The sequence below is a fragment of the Panicum virgatum genome, chromosome 2N (genome assembly GCF_016808335.1).
Source record: "Panicum virgatum strain AP13 chromosome 2N, P.virgatum_v5, whole genome shotgun sequence".
Taxonomy (NCBI): domain Eukaryota; kingdom Viridiplantae; phylum Streptophyta; class Magnoliopsida; order Poales; family Poaceae; genus Panicum; species Panicum virgatum.
Window position 1 is genome coordinate 91,286 of NC_053146.1, and position 21,528 is coordinate 112,813.

The window sequence follows — 21,528 nt, forward strand, 5'->3', positions numbered from 1 at the left end:
GCAGCAAGAGCACAGCAGACAAGTACCATCAGCCTAGGTGGTGCCCTTTAGGCTTGACTCATACACAAAAGAGGAAGCTGCAGCGTCTTCGCAATAAGGAAAAGAAGGAGCAGGAGGCAGAGAAGATGAGGGATGAGCACTTCAACAAGTACAGGCCCATGATCCCTCAGCGTAAGGCTTGGCAGATCAAGATGGTTGATCAGCCAGCGAGACCAGTCGAACCGCCGCAGCCGACCGGTCAACCAAACCGGTCCGACCGCTCTGACCAACCGGTCAGACCGGTTGAGCCCAGTGCAGAGCCAACAGCCGAATCAGCGCTGCCTATTTCGGCTCCTTCTGTTGATGAAGCCCCAGCAGTTCCTGCAATAGCAGAAGACGAGGAATTGGTGGATTACGAGACATCTCCGGAGCGCACCAACTTGGAAGTCAATGTGGTGCACTTGTCTTCAGATTACTTTGTGGTTCCAGAGGAAGACATGGCTCATCTTCAGTTCGGGCCCCGTGAAGCTGTGTTCCAGAAGCCAAGTGAGAAGGATAATCATCTCAAAGCTCTTTACATGAGGGGACACATCAATGGGAAGCTGGTGACTCGCATGCTAGTGGACGGTGGGGCCATTGTAAATCTTATGCCCTATTCGTTGTACAAGAAGCTTGGTGGCCAAGACGAGGACTTGATCAAGACAAGCATGACGGTCAGTGGTGTTGGTGGAAGTGAGCCCCTTAGCACCAAGGGAGTTGCCTCCATGGAGCTCACTATTGGAAGCAAGACGCTTGCTATTGCCTTCTTCGTCTCGGAGGTGCACGGTAACTACAACTTGATTCTTGGGAGGGATTGGATTCATGCAAATTAGTGCGTTCCTTCTACCTTGCATCAGTTTCTTGTTCAGTGGATCGGCGATGAGGTTGAGGTGGTCCATGGAGACACTTCATCTTTTGTTGCTTTGGCTGATTCCAATTCTATTAGTGCACACGACAACATCAAGTGTTTATCGGGCGTGGATCTGTCCAATTATGATTTGATCAGTTGCACTAAGGATGGTTTTGTTTCTGCTGTACTAAAGCCGATGGATAATCAGCTGAATCATTTAATGTAAATCAGATGAGTGCAACAGAAGCTCTAGAAGCGACAGATCAGACCGCTTGTGCCGACCGGTCTAGTCCCATTCGGCGCACAGGGCCGACCGGTCAGACCGGATCCCCCGACCGGTCAGACCGGTCCAACGCAGAATGGCTGCAGCAGAGGCTAGATCAATATCAGGCACATACGAACGATATGTGTGAAGCCATTGAAGACTCTGATGATCTAGATAAGCTGGGCCAAGGGTTTACATCGGCCGATCCTTTAGAAAAGGTAGACATTGGTGATGGAACTATTCCTAGGCCGTCCTTTGTAAATAAAAATTTATCGGTCGAATATAAAGCCTATTTGGTTAATTTGTTAAAAGAATATGTTGATTGTTTTGCTTGGGAGTATCATGAAATGCCTGTTTTAAGTCGTGATCTTGTTGAGCATCGTTTACCGATTAAAGCCGATTTTAGGCCTTATAAGCAACCGATTAGGTGTTTCAATCCCATTATTTATGATGAATTAAAGATGAAATTAATCGTTTACTTGATGCTGGATTTATTCGGTCTTGTCGTTATGCTGATTGGATCTCTAATATTGTGCCCGTTGAGAAAAAGGATTCTGGGAAAATTAGAGTGTGCATTGATTTTAGAGATCTTAATAAGGCTACTCCCAAGGATGAATATCCTATGCCCATAGCCAATATGTTGATCATTGAGGCTTCTGGACATCGTGTCATTAGTTTTCTTGATAGTAACGTCGGTTACAATCAAATATTTATGGCCGAGGAAGATATATCTTAAACGGCCTTTAGATGTCCAGGATTTGTTGGTTTGTTTGAGTGGGTTTTTATGACTATTGGTTTAAAGAATGCGGGTGCAACTTATCAAAGAGCTATGAATTTGATCTTCCATGATTTGCTTGGTGTCATCTTGGAAGTGTACATTGATGATATTGTCATTAAATCGGATGGCTTGGATCATCATTTAGCCGATTTGAGACTCGCTCTTGAGAGGATGCGCAGGTATGGTTTGAAGATGAATCCATTCAAATGTGCTTTTGGTGTATCGGCTGGGAAGTTTCTTGGTTTCATTATTCATGAGAAGGGGATAGAAATTGATCCAAAGAGAATGGAAGCCATGAAGCAAGTTGAGGCTCCTACATGCAAGAAGGACTAGCAAAAGTTCTTGGGCAAGGTAAATTTCTTGAGAAGGTTTATATCTAACTTGTCCGGGAAGATCGATGCTTTTACTCCTATTCTTTGGTTAAAAGATGAAACCGAATTTACTTGGGGGGCAAAACAGCAAGAGGCGTTTGAGAAGATCAAGATTTATTTGTCTTCACCACCTGTGCTTAAGGCACCTAAGAGAGGAGTACCTTTCAGACTTTATGTGGCTGCTGAAGACAAAGTTATTGGGGCTGTTTTGACTCAAGAAACCGAAGGAAACGAGTACATCATTACATATTTAAGCCGACGATTTATTGATGCGGAGACAATGTATACGTTCATTGAAAAATTATGTTTGTCTCTCTATTATGCTTGTACCAAATTAAGGCATTATCTACTATCTAGTGCTTGCATAGTAGTGTGTCAAACCGATGTGATCAAGCATATGTTGCAAAAGCCGATTTTGAGTGGTAGAATCGGCAAGTGGGCTTATGCTTTGGTTGAATATGATTTGGCTTGTGAATCTTTAAAATCTATGAGAGGCCAAATTGTAGCAGATTTTCTTGTTGAGCATCGGATTAATGACAAGCATAATCTAAAAGTCGGCTATATTACTTGCACACTATAGAAGTTGTACTTTGATGGATCGGTTTGTGATGATGGTCAAGGGATTGGTGCTATTCTTATTTCTTTGAATAGTGCCGTTTTTGAATTTTCAAACCGATTGGAAGAAGAATGCACAAATAACCAAGTTGAGTATGAAGCGCTTCTATTTGGCTTGGAATTCTTGGAATCCATGGGCGTGAAGCATGTTGAAGCCTTTGAAGATTCTCTTATGGTGGTGCAGCAAGTATCCAAGGTATGTCAATGCTATAATGGTTCTCTAAATACGTATCTTGATAAATGCCTTGATATTATTTCTTCCTTCGATGAATTTATTATTAAACATATTCCGAGGGAAGTGAATGGAAAGGCAAACACTCTGGCTCAGCAAGCATCTGGCTATAATGTTACGAAAAAATATTACAACATTCGCAAGCTGATGCAAATGAAAGCCGAGTTTCTGGTTCTGGACGCACTAGTCCGACCGATCAGTGAGACCGGTCTGACTGGTGATGCTGCTGCTGATTCTAATTCGGCCAAAAAGGATGATTCGATCGTCGTGGCCGAAGCCCAGGACTGGAGGGTCCCTCTTATATCATATTTAAGAAATCCTGGTCGTGGTGCAGAAAGAAATATTCGGCGTTTGGCTTTTAAATATGTGTTAATTGACGATGAATTGTATCGTCGAACTGCCGAAGATTTGCTTCTCAAGTGTTTGGATTCGGATTAGGCCAACGTCGCTATAGGTGAAGTTCATGAAGGCATTTGTGGTAATCATCAATCGGCTCCAAAGATGAAGTGGTTACTTAGAAGAGCCGGTTTTTATTGGCCTACCATGATGTCTGATTGCTTCAAGTATTATAAAGGGTGTGAAGAATGTCAGCGGTTCGGTGATTTGCAATTGGTGCCTGCTGCGTTGATGCATCCTATTATTAAACCATGGCCGTTCCGAGGTTGGGGTTTGGACTTTATTGGACAAATTAATCCTCCGTCTTCAAAGGGGCATCTTTTTGTGTTGGTTGCTACGGATTATTTCACTAAATGGACTGAAGCAGTTCCTTTGAAAAATATGACACATAAAGAGGTAATTGAGTTTATTACTGAGCATATTATTCATAGATTCGGCATTCCACAAACTTTGACAACGGATCAAGGTTCTTCATTTATATCAAAGGAGGTGCGTGCCTTTGCCGAATCTTACAAGATTAAGTTACTCAATTCATCTTCATACTATGTGAAAGAGCATCTAGGCCCCTAGTGGATTTTGGAGTATTGATTAACAACACGATTAAATGACTAACTTGTTTGCATGAGTTTATAAGCAGGAATTTAAGTGTGAAATGTGTATTAAATGAGATGGCTCATGTGTTGCAAGCAAGTGTGTTTATTCCATTGGCATTATATATATGTGTGACAAGCAAAACAAGAAAAGAAAGAATAGCACAAGGTATTCTTGATTGATATAAAAGGCTCTAATATTTGTGAAGGCTTGCTAGACTTATGATGGGGTTCAAATTGACAAGTAAAGGTTTTGTGAATGAGATGTGATATGCTTATGCATAATCTCAAATATGGAAGAACTTGTCACTTGTGATAAATGGTTGTTAACAAAAGCAAGCAAGAGAAAAAGTGAATGAGACATGAGTTGATGTACATATGTTGTCTCAAATTGGAAAGCTTGCATATTAGATTGAATTGAGAATTTGAATTGATGAAGATGATTTCAGGCATGACACAAATCAACATGAGTTCAAGATGGATGGCTAGGATAAAGGTAGAGGACCGAGAGGTGTATTTCAAGAGGCTATGCAAGTGACGGTTTGGGGGGAGCAAAGAAACCGATACGGGTCAAAGGCCGGAGATCCTAGAGTCATGGAGAGCTCTATGTTGAAGAGTGTCATTATTCAAATGTAGAAGGTGACTTGTGAATCAAGTTGGATTTCATTTCTATGCAAATTGAAGATTCAAAGTCACTAGCTCAAAGCGGGTGTGCTCAAAGAATGAAGATGTTGATGCCCTCACGATATTGATCGAAGAAAGGACGGCATGATTATATTAGGAAGAAGCTCAAGTAATCGTGGAAATTGTATATTTTATTTATGCACTTGAGTATAGATATGACGTACTATCAAGAGGGATGCAACATCAATAGGTTTAGACAATACCAAAAGTGCTCAAATAGTCCCTGGAGAGAATAGCCAAAGTGAGAGAGAGCTAACTGCAGAAAACAGTGAGGGACCGATCTGACCGGTCCAGGGGACCGGTCTAACCGGTATGGGCAGAAAAACTCTCCAAAGGATAGTTTTCAAAAGAGACCGGTCTGACCGGTCTAACCATTCTGACACAGACAGGGGCATCGGCTAGTTTTTGAGAGAGGGGTATTTATACCCCATGACTTCACCCATTCGTGGGTGTCGGTACCCTGCAACTGGGGTACCCACTCCTACTGTACCAAGACTCGCGTAGTTATCCGTAACTACGCCCTAAGGAGCTGAGCAGCCGGACCCCTGGGGTCCGACTCCATCTCACCGGACCAACGGTCCCGGACCCGCTTCCCGCTCGGGGACGGGTCCGGTGTCACCACGTGTCCCAGAGGTGGAAATGCTCAGCACCTGTGGCCGCGGACCCAGACCTCCGCAGGTGGGTCCGGTACCTCCACGTGCCATCCGGACTCCCACAGATGGGTCCGGGACCTCCACGTGCCTATCCGGACCCCCGTGAGCTCTCGGTTCAGCTAGCTGCTCGGGAGGGGTCCGGAGCCGCCATGTGTCACGCAGACGCGGGCACGGGCGCAAGCCTTCCGCTGGAAGCTACCTCACCCACCCGCGTTAAGTGCGAGTGGTTGAGGCGTGCTCTGCTGCCACTGGGCACGGGGCAGCTTTTGTCAGTCCACACTGTGGATCGCCAGTTACCGAGGCGGCTCATCAGTTACCAAGACAGGCATTAAAGACTCAGCGCCGCACGCATGGGCGACGAGTCATGATGACCAGCTACTGACTAGAGCAACAATGCACGCTGCTACAGTGGACTGAGTCAGTAGTTCGGCGCTTCATCATGACCTCGACGCGTGGCTGCAGAGGTTAGACTCTACTCCGACAGGACAGCTCAAGACCATCCCTAGTCAGAAGCTACGCACGGAAGCTGACGACAAGATCTCCGGATCTGTACCATTTAAGGCTCCGCTGTGTACAATATCAAATATATCGCCGGGCCCACCTGTTGGGGCCCCGCTCAGTGTACGTGCTCCCCTTGGACATATAAAAGGGAGAGCACGCCCGCAAGAACACGGGGTTCACACGAGCTCACAGGGTTCCACAAGTTTTCACACATGCAGAGACAGGCATAGCTCCTCCCCCAGCTTGCACACAAGCTCAGGCAATACATCACACAGTGGACGTAGGGTATTACGCTCCGGCGGCCCGAACCACTCTAAATCCTTGTGTGCTTCCGTGTTCTTTGGCCTCTAGATCGAGCATTCCTTGGCTGCCCCCAAGCACATCCTACACTTAGGATTAGGCGGGTGCATTCCGCCACCCGGCTGTGGTTTTCCACACCACGACAGTGGGTGCTAATGCTAGAACTTTCAGAACACTTGTGAGAGCCTTGTGAGCACTTGGAGAGTCCTCCCCAACTCTCTTTGTGAGAGTTGCTTGATTCAAGTTGAATCCTTGAGTTGGGTTGAGTGAATCCATTCCTAGAGAGCCTTTTGAGCAAGAGAGAAACATCCTGAGCTTTGAGCACTTTGAGGTTGCTTCGGCCAACTCGATTGAAGCATTTGTTACTCTTGGAGCATCGTCTCCTAGACGGCTAGGTGTTGCCGGCTAGCTCCCAAGGTTATGGTGAGCAGCGGCATGTTTGCTGAAGCTTCCATTGTGTGCCAAGAGGGCGCATGATCATATAGTAGAGAAGAGGAGATAGCTTGACCTTGCGGTCGCCATAAGCCTCCTCAACAGAGAGTAGGATTCACACGTGGGTGCACGGGGTGAATCCGATCACACGTGGGTGCACGGGGTGAATCCGAACTTCGGTCAAACAAACCACCGTGTATCCTTTGCATCATCTTCAGTTTGGTTTGATTTACTTACCTTGCATTTATAGTCTTTGAGTTTGAATTGTGCTTCCACTCGATCTACTTGGTTGTGTTCTACTTGTGTGTAGGCAACTCATTATATTGCTAGAAATACTCTGCAAAAGCTACACTCCAAGTTTCATATAGGTTCAAGCTCGAGAAGGGGACATTTCCCTGCTGATCAGTGTCTGCCTGTTCAGACCGGTCTGACCGGTCTGGTGGACCGGTCTGACCGGTCCAGGCAGAGTCAGCAGGGGTTTAGTGCTGAATTTTGAAGAAATGCCTATTCACCCCCCCTTAGGCTACGACATCGTGTGATCAAGGTCCTTTCAATTGATATCAGAGTTTTGGTCTCCGGATTGAAGCCTCACCGCTTGGAGAATTACCATGTCAACATTTTGCGAGGTACCGTTTGAGCCCCTTTGTATGAATGGCACAAACTATATTTCTTGGTCAGCTCATATTCGTAATGTGTTAAGGAACATGGGTCCTTTTTTGAGCAAGCAATTGAAACTAGCATTCTACCTAAAGGACTTAACAATTTGTCAAATTTGTCAAATAATGAAAAAGAATGCTTGTTGTGTAATCGTCATGTCATTGACCTCTTGTTTGAGAGCATGGACAAAGATTTTGCAGATTCCATACAAGAGCAGAAGAAATTTTCAAAGATACGTCTTGATGCATATAGCCTTTGGAAACTTCTCGAGGCAATATGTAAAGAGGATAGTGATGACGAGGATCAAGAAGAAGATGAAGAATCACTAGAGGAGTATACTACTTCAGAAAACTATACTCATCCTCTAGTGGCTCCCTCCGATGATCAAGGAAGAAAAGAGAAGAAGTCTACTGGTTCCCTGTTGGAACCGGTCAGACCGGTCTGTGTGACTGGTCAGATCGGTCTGACCAGGGGACAGCGCAAGGAGAGTAAGAAGTGCTCCTGACAGCGATCAAGGCAAGCACAAGCTTCATATGAGTCAACATCTTCCAGTGATGTTGATCACAAGTGCTTGACCGCTGAAATCAAGAAAGAAGATAGCCAAGGAGTTGATCAAGCAATGAAATTCAAAGAAGAGCTTGATAAGCTCAAGATCATCTATGCCTCCTTGGTAAGAAAATCAGAGGATTTATCTACTAACTCCTTATCTCATATAGATTCATTGGAAAAGGAGAATCAAGTGCTCAAAGCCAAGTTGGAGAAGCTCATTAGTGAGCATGTGGCTTTGCAAGGAACTCATACAGAGCTTGAAAAATCCTATGAGATGCTTGTGGACTCACATGTCTTACTTGAAGTGGCTCATGAGGTTATGGTTACAACAGTAAAATCCTATGAACCTCCATCTCACACTTGCACATGCTCACAAATTCAATTTGACTTGAGTTGCACTAAACCATGTTGTTCCCAAGCAAGCCAATCTAGTATTGAGCAAGTATTTGTAGAATCTTGTGATGACTTCATTGCGCAAGAAAATGAAGAACTTATGCATGAAGTAAAAAGGCTCAAAGAACAAGTGATCAAGTTGAAGGGCAAGGACCAAGTGAGACTTTCTCAAGATAACCGCGACTCCGTGGTGAAGAAGCTTGAGAAGGGTTCAAACATCACTAGCTCAACCTCTCAACAAGATCAAAAGAGCATCAAGCACAAGATTCCAAGAAAGAAGTCTTTAGGACATATCAAGTGTTATAGATGCCTAGAGAAAGGGCATTATGTAAGAAATTGTCAAATCAAGCCCGATGAGGAAGAGCGACTTTCAAGAAGACAAAGAAAGCTTCCAGAAAACATATTGTACTTTGGCTGCAAGAAAAAGGGGCATATGGTCCACTGCTGTCCTCAGCAGTTCAGGTCTGACCAGACCGGTCAGACCAGTTACACCCGACCGGTCAGACCGGTCTAGGCCAGAGCTGCTGCAGGACCCGTCAAGAAGCCCACAAAGCCCACTTTTCCACTCAAGAAGACTTGTGATGCTCATAATCATAAGAATAAAGTCAAGAGCACTTTCATCAAGCTTAAACACCGTATTTGCTACACTTGTCGAGGAAAAGGTCATATGAGCAAGGATTGCCCAATCGGTAATTTGCCTAACTCAAAACTTGTTCAATATGATTTTGCTAAGCTTGGGAAGGACAAGGTGAGTACTTATGCTACTAAGGAGATCAAATCACCCAATGTTAGCATAAGGGCAATTTGGGTTTTCAAGTCTATTGTGGCTAATGTTGTAGGGCCCAACAAGAATTGGGCACCAAAGAAAGGCTAAATGAGTCACAGGTACATGGAGATGCATTGGAGAGCTTGGTTCATTGAAGTTTATTGTGTATTCATGTCATTGACCAAGTTCAAGGAATAATCTTGCATATCTTCATCCAATGTCATCTCGGTAACTCGTTTCTAATTTTGAATTGCATTAGTCACTTGTACAAGTATGTCACTTGTGTTGAGCTTGTGACATTCTAAATAAGTGACTGGGGCATTTTTCTTTGAGTTACTCCCCATTTGCCGTGAGATGCGTTTAATGGCTCTTGTGTAGAGCAAATGTCTTATTTGAGTACAGATAAGCAAATCTATCTAGTAAATCATTCAAGAGTGCAAGACATGGACAATTTGAGGCCTACTGCAGTTCTGCCTGGTAGACCGGTCTAAACCAGAGAATTGCTGCAGTACAGAAGAAAAGGGAAAGAAGCTATCTACAAGAGTTTGTTCTCAGTGCTTGTGGTTAAAAGGCATCTCATGGGGTCATGTACTACAAGCAGTACGAGAATTTAGCACAATTTCAATTAAATATCTTTTTATATGCTTTGTGACCAAATTGTTAAAGTAGTCTCTCCTAGTCCCTTAATATGGATAAAAATGCATCTAAAAGAAATTCAAAACTCTTATGCACTTATTTAGGGGGAGTTTACTTTACAATCTATGTCTTTGGGACTAATATTTTCTTTAAGTGAATTTGTAGTCTCTCATAGTGTTGATTATGCGATTCGTGGATCCAATGTGAGTTAATGTCAGTTTATTCATCAAATGGATCAAATATTGATTGACTAAGCATAATCATAAGTACTTGTGCTACATTGAACACTATATCTCTTTTTTTAGAGCTAGTGTTGTTTCTAAATTACTTATGCACAAGTTTAAGTGGCTAAATGGCAAAGGTATGTTTTCTACTCACTAATATTTTAGCTTTGAGCATCTAGGCCACATGTTCATGCTGGTGTGTGCATTTGTGTGCATCAAGCTCAAGAAATCTTGTCACCTAGATATTTAGCTAAAATCTTGCTAATTGTGACTAAGTGTCAATCATGTGTAAATTTGTGTGAGGTTTATGCTAAATACTCTAGTGTAGTGATAGCTTGACTTGTTGCATGCTATGAGTGTTGTAGGATAGATGTTTTGTAAAACTCAACTAGCATAATAGGGTGTGTGTCAATTTGAAAAATATTTGGATCTTGGTCTTTGTGACCGTATCAATCTACTTGTGGCTATTGTTCTCGTTGATTGCTTGATGGCTAGTCACAAGTAGTGAGATTTTCTCAAGTCCATAGATCTCTATCCAAAACACTTCTCTCATCCAAGGACTGGTTATATTGGAAACATCATATCTTCCTTGGAAGTAACAAGGAGCTCCCGCTCGGAAAAATGTTTTTCATCAAAATGCTCCGCATCTAGTTCCCTTATTTCTCTCTTATTCCATGGTTAGCACATAAGGTCAGAGAATATGAGTTTTTGGAAGTGCTTAACCATTTGATCAAGGAATTATCGTTCTAAAACTTTTTCATGGTCAATTCTCGGATTGTCTGGATTTCAGCCCGGATACTCTGGGCTATACATGGATACTCCGGAAATTCGTCCGGATAATCTGGACGGCAAATTTTTTGGCACTCCAAGTGTGACCGGTCTGTCCGACCGATTTGACTGGTCCAACTCGGTAACTGCCTCTTACCCCCTCAGTGGGGTAAAACAGTCAAAATCTTCTCACTTTTCACCACTTTGCCACCGACACCTCCTCCCTTCGGTTCCACCCGTGCGCCCCTCTCTCATTCTTCACTCCATTGAAGATTTGAGGTTCTAGCCCATTGATTCACTACTCCTACACGTGCATTGGGGCTAGGAGGGGCGGATTGACCGGTGGTGCGGCCAGTTTTTGAAGATCTCCACAGTCTTCATCCTCTCCCAAGGTATCAAATGCTCCTAATGCCCGATCTCTTAGCTCCATGTGAATCTTTTCAATTCCTTTGGTCTAGTAGGTCCTGCTAGGTCTAGGAATCATCCTCTAAGAGATCAAGAAGTTTCATGAACCACATTGATTGGAATCGAATTCTAGGGTTCGGGCGCCGCCCGAGCGGTCAGACCGATCGGTCTGGCCAGAACCAAAAATCTCAGCCAATTGCCTTCATTTGTTCCTAAGAGATGCTAGATGTTAGTCACATTGTTTATTGTCTTTATCTATCAATTTATATCAGTGTCAATCATCAATTTCGAGCCATCCTAATGGTCCTATCAGGGACCGGTCTGACCGGTCCATCCGACCAGTCTGTGACAGACAGAAGCCAGTCTTCCAGTTTTCAGTGCAGCTCAAATTCTTTCTATCCAGATCTTGTGGTTTGCTTCTCATGATCTAATCCCAATATGAATACTTCCTATCTCAGGTTGGAAATCATGAATCGATACGTGAGAAACTGTGAGAAGAGGAGCAAACTCAATGAGGATCGAGTTGCACAAGCAGCTGGAGGGGCCTCGAGCAGCGGTGGTATAGAGGCAGCAGCGGTGGTTTCAGCTTCACCATCTCATGCAGCAGCTCCTGGTCGGCGTGAGTTTAGGCCTAGAAGGGCCAGGACAGATGCTCAGCCTATGGATGTTGAAGAATCATCCGGCAATGACACGGAGGAGGATGCTCCCTATTTGAGAGATCCTCGTGATACTGAGGATACTGAGACAGATGCAGATGCAGGTGCAGATGATATGAATGCTGATGATGGTAATGGTAATGATGATGACAACGATGATGAGTCAGAGGAGAGTGCAGCTGGCAGCTCAGATTTGGAGGATCCTCTGGTGACCCCAGCCATTCAGGTACCTGTCAGGCAGGCCGGTGTAGAGCTAGTTAGTTACTACAACACCGGGATGACAGCGGCTGCACATTTGCTGAGGCGGCAGAGTCCTTTGGATGTCCCCAAGGACACGGTGGACTACAGGTTTCACACTCGGTTTCAGCAGGATTTCTATTAGTCGGTCATTCTAGCCAAGGCAGGGATTGCCTCAGAGGCCCAGTGGGTCGATTGGACACATATGACAAATTTGGGCAATGAGATCTGTGATGAGGTGGCTCAGATGTGCCAGGACAGGCACATCAAGGATATCATGGGGTTCCAGCATGATTGGAACAAGGAGGTGATAGCCCAGTTCTATGCGACAGTATATTTTGAGCATGATGCAGAGAATGACAATGAGAGGACCATTTACTGGATGATAGAGGGACACCGCTACCAGTGTTCCTACACCTCTTTCAGTCAGTACTTGAGACTTGATGCTTAGGACGTGGATCGTCCTAAGCTTCACTTTGATTCACCTCTATCAGCTGATCAAGTGAGATTCACGTATCCAAGGGATAGGGTTGGCAATGCAGGCAAGGTCATGGGGTTGTACACATACTACTCCATCCTGAACAGGCTGTTCAGGAAGACACTCACACCCCGGGACGGGAATCCTAGTGATATCTCAGCGCATGCCAAGAACTTGATGAGCAGAATGCAGCCAGACCCTCGAGGTGGTGACTTCAGTGTTGGTGACTTCATATGGGAGGAGATCAAGCATATTTCAGAGACTCCCTTGAAGACATATGGGTATGCACCGTACATTATGAGGGTGATACTGAAGGTCACTAGGAGGAACTTTGGCATCGACGTGAAGCATGAGCCGATTAGGATCAAGCATCCTAAGCATCTGAGAGTTCCATCAGATGGCAGATATGACGAGGTTCAGGAGGAGGATTAGGAGGATCAGGGTCCACAGGATGACCAGGGTGCAGATATACAGCAGCACACTGAGGATATGCCACAACAAGAGGCACCAGCTAGAGGCTTTGTGCCTCATGAGGGTAGAGATGCCTCCCCTCCTCGCAGGTCTTCTTCCTCTTTCAGACGGATGTTCAGGACATTTGCAGGCATGATCAAGAACCAGAGAGACATTTTGGTTAATCAGGAGAGAGAGAGGAGGAACAACAAGAAGCTGAGAGATAATCAGAAGAGGATGCACACTGCTATGCAGCTCCAGCCACCGCTTTCACCTATCTCACCAGAGCCAGAGGCAGCAGTGATCCCCTCAGTTGAGCAGATGATTGAGAGCTTCCAGGGGATGGACTTTGGGCAGTATGACCACCTGGGAGAGCAGATGTTCTTTGATCAGTAGAGTCAGCCAGGTGGATCGTCTTCAGCTCAGCACTTTGGACACGGACCTCCACCCATTGCCCCTCAGTTCCGTCAAGGTCCACAGCTTTTCACTTCAAGCCCACAGATGTCTAGAGGACAGTTTGTGGGTTCTTAGTTTGCTGGACCATACTCAGGGCCCCCGCCGTTCACTTCCAGTTTCATGAGGCCGATTCCACCGTTCAGTGCAGGAGCTCAGTTTGGGACTCATGTGAGTTCGTCGACAGTTCCAAGATCATCGACGACATTTCCTATAGCTTCTGCACTACCTCCACTTCACTTTGGGTTTGGAGGGACTTTGGCTGCACCGGATACGGGATATGCAGGGACAGCTGCTTCTTCTCCAGCTCCTGACTCAGTTAAGGCAACCATGGCCAGCTGGAGTGACTCGATATTTGCTTATCCTGGTAGTTCTGGTGGCTTCTCTTCGGGTGGACAGTGATTTCAGATTGGCAGCACACTCTTCTCCTCTTGTGCGTTTTTTGTTGATGGATGACAAAGGAGGAGAAGAAAGGAGGATTAAAGCTTATCTTGTGTGTGTGTGTGTGTGTGTGTGTGTGTTGTGTTGATGAGAGTAGATGTGTTGAGTTGAGATTATCTTGTATCATCTTGCTCTTATCATGTGTGGATCTTATCTTGTATGGATGTATGGACATCATGATTTGGAGGATATGTGGATGTGTATGGATATGTTTGGATTTTCTTATCTCATCTTGTAAAATCATATCCATCTCCATCGTATTAAGGATTTGTGCGGACTTGAGATATTTGTATTGAGTGCTACTGGGTGTATTTATTATGTTTTGAAATGCATAAGAAATGTTTATGATAGTGTGAAATTTTTGTGTGATGTGATGCTTTTGTTTTAGCCTTGGGCTATTCTGGCTGTCTCCGACCGGCCTGACCGGTCAGAGGGACCGGTCTGACCGGTCTAAGCCTTGTGGCATGCTGGCTGGTGTGGACCGGTCTGATCGGTCAATGGCAGCAGCACTGCGTAGTTGGTTACTTGTGTGATTTATATGTCATATTGCATCACGGGTTTATTTATAATATTTTCACACACTTGTTGCACCCCACGGATGCTGAGATTTAGGGAGAGTCTCGTTTGTGCTCAATATATGTAATTTGGCATGTGAGGCCAACTTGTGATGAATTCGACTCATTTGCACATTTGCACCCCACGGATGCTGAGATTTAGATGCTCTTTCGATATATGTAATTTAGGGAGCTCCAGCTAAATCTGAGAATTCAAAAGTTTTAGTGAATATTTTTTTGTAAGCTTTAATCGGGTTGTCATAAATCACCAAAAAAGAGGAGATTGAAAGAGCATCTAGGCCCCTAGTGGGTTTTGGAGTATTGATTGACAACACGATTAAAGGACTAACTTGTTTGCTTGAGTTTATAAGAAGGAATTTAAGTGTGAAATGTGTATTAAATGAGATGGCTCATGTGTTGCAAACAAGTATGTTTATTCCATTGGCATTATATATATGTGTGACAAGCAAAACAAGAAAAGAAAGAATAGAGCAAGGTATTCTTGATTGATATAAAAGGCTCTAATATTTGTGAAGGCTTGCTAGACTTATGATGGGGTTCAAATTGACAAGTAAAGATTTTGTGAATGAGATGTGATATGCTTATGCACAGTCTCAAATATGGAAGAACTTGTCACTTGTGATAAATGGTTGTTACAAAAGCAAGCAAGAGAAAAAGTGAATGAGACATGAGCTGATGTACATATGTTGTCTCAAATTGAAAAGCTTGCATATTAGATTGAATTGAGAATTCGAATTGATGAAGATGATTTCATGCATGGCACAAATCAACATAAGTTCAAGATGGACGGCTAGGATAAAGGTAGAGGACCGAGAGGCGTGTTTTAAGAGGCTATGCAAGCGACGGCTTGGGGGGAGCAAAGAAACCGATACGGGTCAAAGGCTGGAGATCCTAGAGTCATGGAGAGCTCTATGTTGAAGAGTGTCATTATTCAAATGAAGAAGGTGACTTGTAAATCAAGTTGGATTTCATTTCTATGCAAATTGAAGATTCAAAGTCACTAGCTCAAAGCGGGTGTACTCAAAGAATGAAGATGTTGATGCCCCACGGTATTGATCGAAGAAAGGACTACATGATCATATTATGAAGAAGCTCAAGTAATCGTTGAAATTGTATATTTCATTTATGCACTTAAGTATAGGTATGCTGTACTATCAAGAGGGATGCAACATCAGTAGGTTTAGACAATACCAAAAGTGCTCAAATAGTCCCTAGAGAGAATAGCCAAAGTGAGAATAGTCAAAGTGAGAGAGAGCCCCTGGTTGTTCTGCCCCTGCTGGTCAGAACCACGCCTGGTGTTCACCATCTGATTCGAACAAAAGATGTATGAGCAAAGATATTGCAGGAATAATTTAGGCGGATATGATATATTTCTGCAAGGAAGACTTAGGCATGATAAAGTAGACAGGATAGAGTGGACGGTTTTACCCCCAATGATCTAACTTGTTTTATTAATTAATTAACTTTAACTTAAGACTGATTTTCATTAAACCAATTTAACTACTAAACTATGCAATCATCCAAAAATCCAAATCAAACATGTAGCATAATAACAAGCATACAATTTCACAACTTAGCCGAGTTTAACACACGACTCGACTAACACAACGCGTCGCAGAACGTGCTATCATATTATTATAAAAGGGTCACCTTAGCTGATACTTATGGTGGTCAGATGGCTGATTCAGGCCAAAATCTATGAAAACTATTCCTTAGAGAGAGAAATCAAGGCAAGACGGGTAAAAGTCATAGAGTTCAAGGGGTATAATAGTAAAATAGTTTCAGCAGGCAAGGATTGGAGAGAAGAAGTCCTAAAACTCGACCAGTTCTATCTAGGCTTTCGTCCTACAGTCGATACGGCTCTGATACCACTCTGTAACACCCGGTTTATAAAAGGACATAAACCGAGCAATCATATACGTGCCAGGATCAAGTCACACGTATATATAATAGAATGAACAATATATCACATCACATATCACATAAAAGATATAATAAAGTGAATACGAATGTTATTTATTACATTAATGACAAAAATGTCTGATACAGAGTATGCGGAAGCGTAATACATAAACGATAACTCTCGTCGGAAGCTCAGCAGGGCGCCACAGGGACATCGACTAGGAGACGAAACGCCTAGAAGTCCTCGTAGTCCTGGAAGCGCTGAGCGAACTCCCTCGCGTCGGCAGGAACTGAGCAGCAGTAGAGTGTCCCAAGAGGAAAAAGAGTAGAGTAGGCAAGAGTGAGTACACAACTTGTACTCAACAAGTATAACACAAACTATGAGGCTCTAAGGTTGGCTGACTCAACTGCATTAGCTTTTAAGTCTTGGCAAAATTTTATTAAAGCTAATTACTACAAGTTGATGAATTATCATAAACCCAGTTACATAGTAATTAATCAGAATTAATTAAGAAACTACTGAGAACCAAACCGTACCAAGCCACCCGGGGAAACCTGCCTCATCAAAGGAAGATAACCCCACTAATCAAAAGGAAAATCTGGGCCGCTGATGACCGTGAGCACGGCTAGTATACCAGTTTTACACTCTGCAGAGGTTGCACATCTTTACCCACAAGTCGTGAGCTACACTAGTTGTTCATCACACTTCCTTAGGTGAGATGACTAGCAAACTCACTACGAGGCCGTTACAAAGGACACGTTGGTAAGGTGTAACCGCTAAGGATTCAGTCAATGCAATGATGGTGCCCACCTCGAGGGGGTACAAGACAACACAGACCAGCCTCGTAGCATAGGGACCATTGAAGCTCGACTCCCCTCTTGCCCCGTCGGTAAGTTACTCCCGAACCAAAATGACCTAATTAGTAAGCCAAGACCGTCCCATTCCAATCTTGTGGTAGCGCTGTTGTCCCAGGTTGTCGCTCTATGAACCGATCCTTATGGAGAGTGGCCAACCCAGCAGTAAGCACCGTGCTGGCCCCCTAAACCATGTTTCTAACAAAAACCAATTTTAACGAGACGTGAGCCACTCAAGCCACACAGAGGGCCACTCTCAGAATTAAGTTGCATATACCTTTAATCAAATTAATTAAAAAGGACCAAGTGTGTTATAGCGCGGCACCTAGCACAACTAACCAAAATGCAACCCAAAGGATATATATAAAGGATATAAAGTGGCTAGGAAAGTCCTTATAGGCATACAGTATTAAAATGCAGTATGAAAATGTATTTAAAAGTGATAGGTTGTTCATGTTATACTTGCCTTCCTCGTACTGCTCCTGCTACTGCTCAAACTGGTCAGAAGACGGCTGCTCCGGGTACTGGTACTGGGGCTCCTCCGGTAGCTCAACGTCTACTCACGAACACATGGCCAAAAACAATGCACAACATAAACATACAAGCAAACACTAACAAAAGCTAGGAAACAATACATCGATACATAAAAATAGCACACTAAACTAGTCTAAAACTATTCTACACATCACAACGATCGCGTGGACATAAAGAACGCCTAAAACAGAGTTAAAACGCATATTCTAGGCCTAAAACGAGTTCCAGGAACCTATTTGTAAGAAAACTGGAGTTCCAGGGGGTTTCTGGGCAAAACCGAGGACTAAAACAAAAATAAAGGTTAGTTCTGGGGTTTAACTCGTGAAAAGGATAAGTCTGGATGGCGGGTTTGAATTCTAGAAAACTCAGGGGGGTCCGTGCAAAAATATGGGCCGGTCTGTAATTATTTCTGAACACGAGTGGATTGCGGGTTGATACTAGGGAAACCTGGGGTCTCTTTTGCAAAATGTATAGGCCGAACCGGTATCTTCGGTTCAAGGCCGTTAGATCTCGATCTGGCGGCTCGAGTTTGATGGGCTCTAGATCTAATCTAGGCCGTTGTCTACAGATCGGGCGGCCCAGGGTGAAGGGAGCGTGGGACGGCGGCGGAAGGTCGCCGGAGCATAGCTCCGCGGCGGGGGGCTCGCCGGAGATGCCCAATCCGGCGCTCCGGGGGTCAATCCAACCTGGGCTTGGGTCTGAGATGATCAACACGCTATGCGTGATCCACCTAGACACTAGGCTAGGCTTGAGGAGGGTCGGAGCGGCGCGCGCTACGGCGGTGGCGGGGCTGCGTGGCGAAGCTCGCCGGCGCAGGGCACTCGGGCCGTGCCAGTGTCGTGTTGTGTGCGCAAAAGGGGTAGGGAGCACGCGCAAGGCGCGGCACACCCTCTGGTGCGCTCTGCAGGGCTAGACGTGCAGTGCCGTGGAAGCTTGCCATGGCGCGGCGGCTCTACACGACGGCGGCACACCGACGTCGGTGTCCTCGCTGCAGGGGTGACCTACGGGCTACGGGAGCTAGCGCAAGGGAAAGAGGGGATCAGGGTGGTGCTCACCAGGCTCGGAATTGGGCGGAGTCGTGGTGCAGCAGCGCCGGCGGCGGGATCCGGGTGGCGGCGTTGGGCGGCGCTTGCGGAGGAAGTTGTTGCAGGTCGCCCCCGTGCTCCTAGATCTCGCGAAACGATGCGGTGCCGTGCTGCGAGGTTGGAAGGGGGTCAGGGCGGGCCAAGGGTCACCGGCGGCGAGTAATTGAGTGGGCGGGTAGACTTACCCCCGGCGGCACGGTGCTCTGCTCCTGGCGGAGCGGCGAGGAGGCGGCGGCCAGGGTTTGCGCGGCGTTTGTGAAGCGAGATAGGATGCAGGAGGGGGTCGCGGGGTGCTATTTGTAGGGTGGCGGTGGTGACCTGGGCATGCATGCCCGGGATGGAAGGCCGGCAAGATTGTGGCCGGGGATCTCGGCCAGGCGTTGCGCGAGTGAGGGAGATAGAGCTGCCAACGGGCCCGGGCTGTCAGAGGGGTGAAGCGGGGATGCGCCGGGGCACTGGAGCGGGTGAGGCGGTAGCGGGCTGAGCGTGCCGCGTGCGGTGGAAGCAGGCCTGGGAGGGAAAGGCCGCGGGCGCGCGCGTGTGGGGCTAGGCCGAGCGCGGGTGTGGGCCGTGCGGTGCGGGAAAAGGGCTGGCGCAAGTGTGGCCGCGCGGGGAGGGAAACGGGCCGGGATGTGGGCCGCAGGGGAGAGTGGGTCGGGCTGAGCTGCGGGAAAAGAGAGGGAGCTGGGCTGGTTTGGGCGGGGCCGCAAGGATTGGATGGGTTTCTGGTTTTGGGTTTTCTTTCCAAACTAGCTCAAACCAACAACTATTTGAATTCAAAAACAATTTGAATTCAAACGTATGCACTCAAACAAATAAGAGAGATGCTCCAGCATGAATGCAACAACAAAGTTTTAACCTTAGACAAAATTTTAATTACTTATGGAACAAAGATTAGATTAAATGCAAGCTAAGTAAATTAAATCCTTAGAAAATTAAATAAACCAATTAAATTTATTAATAAATGTTGGAATTTAAATTAGGGTGTTACAGACCCTACCCCCTTAAAGAAATCTCGTCCGCGAGATTTAGCTGGGCTGGCTAGCAAAGAGATCTGGATATGTCTTCTTCAGCTCATCTTCTCGCTCCCAAGTAGCCTCAGCTTCACTGTGGTGACTCTACTGAACTCTACACATCTTGATGCGCTTGTTCCGAGTAACCCTTTCTGATGTCTCCAGAATCTTCACCCGATGCTCAGTATAAGTCAGATCTTCCTGCACATCTACTACATCCAGTGGTGCCTGCTCCTCGGGTACTCGCAGACACTTTTTCAGCTGAGATATATGGAAGACATCATGAACTCCAGAGAGACTGGTAGGCAACTCCAAGCGATAAGCAACTTCGCTTTTCCTCTCTAGCACCTTGAATGGACCCACACACCGAGGTGCTAACTTCCCCTTGATGTTAAATCTGCGGATTCCTCTCATTGGAGACACCTTCAGGTATACATGATCACCAACACTGAAAGTCAGGTCTCTCCGTTTGCCATCTGCATAGCTCTTTTGCCTACTCTGTGCAATCCTCAGATTTTCCCGCACAGCTTATACCATCTGCTCTGCATCTTCTATAATGTCAGGGCCAAAGAGCTGCTTCTCACCAATCTGATCCCAATAGAGAGGAGTCCTGCACTTTCTGCCATACAATGCCTCGAAGGGGGACTTCTTCAGACTGGCCTGGTAGCTGTTGTTGTAAGAGAACTCAGCATACGACAGGCACTTGTCCCAACTAGTACCGTACTGAATGGCACAAGCTCTCAGCATATCTTCCAACACTTGGTTGGTTCTCTCTGTCTGCCCATCTGTCTAAGGATGATAGGCGGTGCTGAATCGTAGCTTCGTATCCAAAGAATCATGAAGCTGCTCCCAGAACTGTGAAGTGAACTGAAATCCTCTGTCTGATATGATCTTCTTGGGCACACCATGCAAGCAGACAATCCGAGAGATGTACAACTCTACAAGTCTAGCACCGGAGTAAGTAGTGTTCACTGGAATGAAGTGAGCAACCTTCGTCAGATGATCCACTACTACCCATATGGAGTTGTACCCTTTCTGAGTACGAGGCAATCCAACAATGAAGTCCATAGTGATTTCCTCCCATTTCCACTCTGGAATCTTCAAAGGCTGTAACAGACCTGCTGGCCTCTGATGCTCAGCCTTGACACACTGACAGGTGTCACAAATAGCCATGTACTCTGCCACTGAACGCTTCATCCCATGCCACCAGAAACGTTCCTTCAGATCATAGTACGTCTTCGTGCTGCCCGGATGAATAGAGTAAGCTGTATCATGGGCCTCACTCAGAATCAACTTCCGGAGATCCTTCACATCTGGCACACAGATCCGGTTCTTGTACCACAAGGTACCCTGATCATCTTCTCTGAAATGAGGAGCATTGCCCTTCTTGAGCAACTCACGGATCTCCTGCAGCTTCTCATCTTCCTTCTGATGCTGCCGGATCTCTGCCTCTAGAGGGGTACTGCTTCGAATGCAGCACTCGAAGTATGATGCAAGAAACCCAGACTCAACTGCTCAAACTCCTCACATAACTCTGGAGGCATCTGGAAAGCCATGGCCATGTTGACATAGCTTCTTCTGCTCAGAGCATCTACCACAACATTAGCCTTACCCGGATGATAGTGAATCTCCAGGTCATAGTCCTTGACCAATTCTAACCATCTTCTCTGCCACATGTTCAGCTCATTCTGCGTGAAAATGTACTTGAGGCTCTTGTGATCAGTGTAGATATCACACTGCTGCCCATACAAGTAATGCCTCCAAAT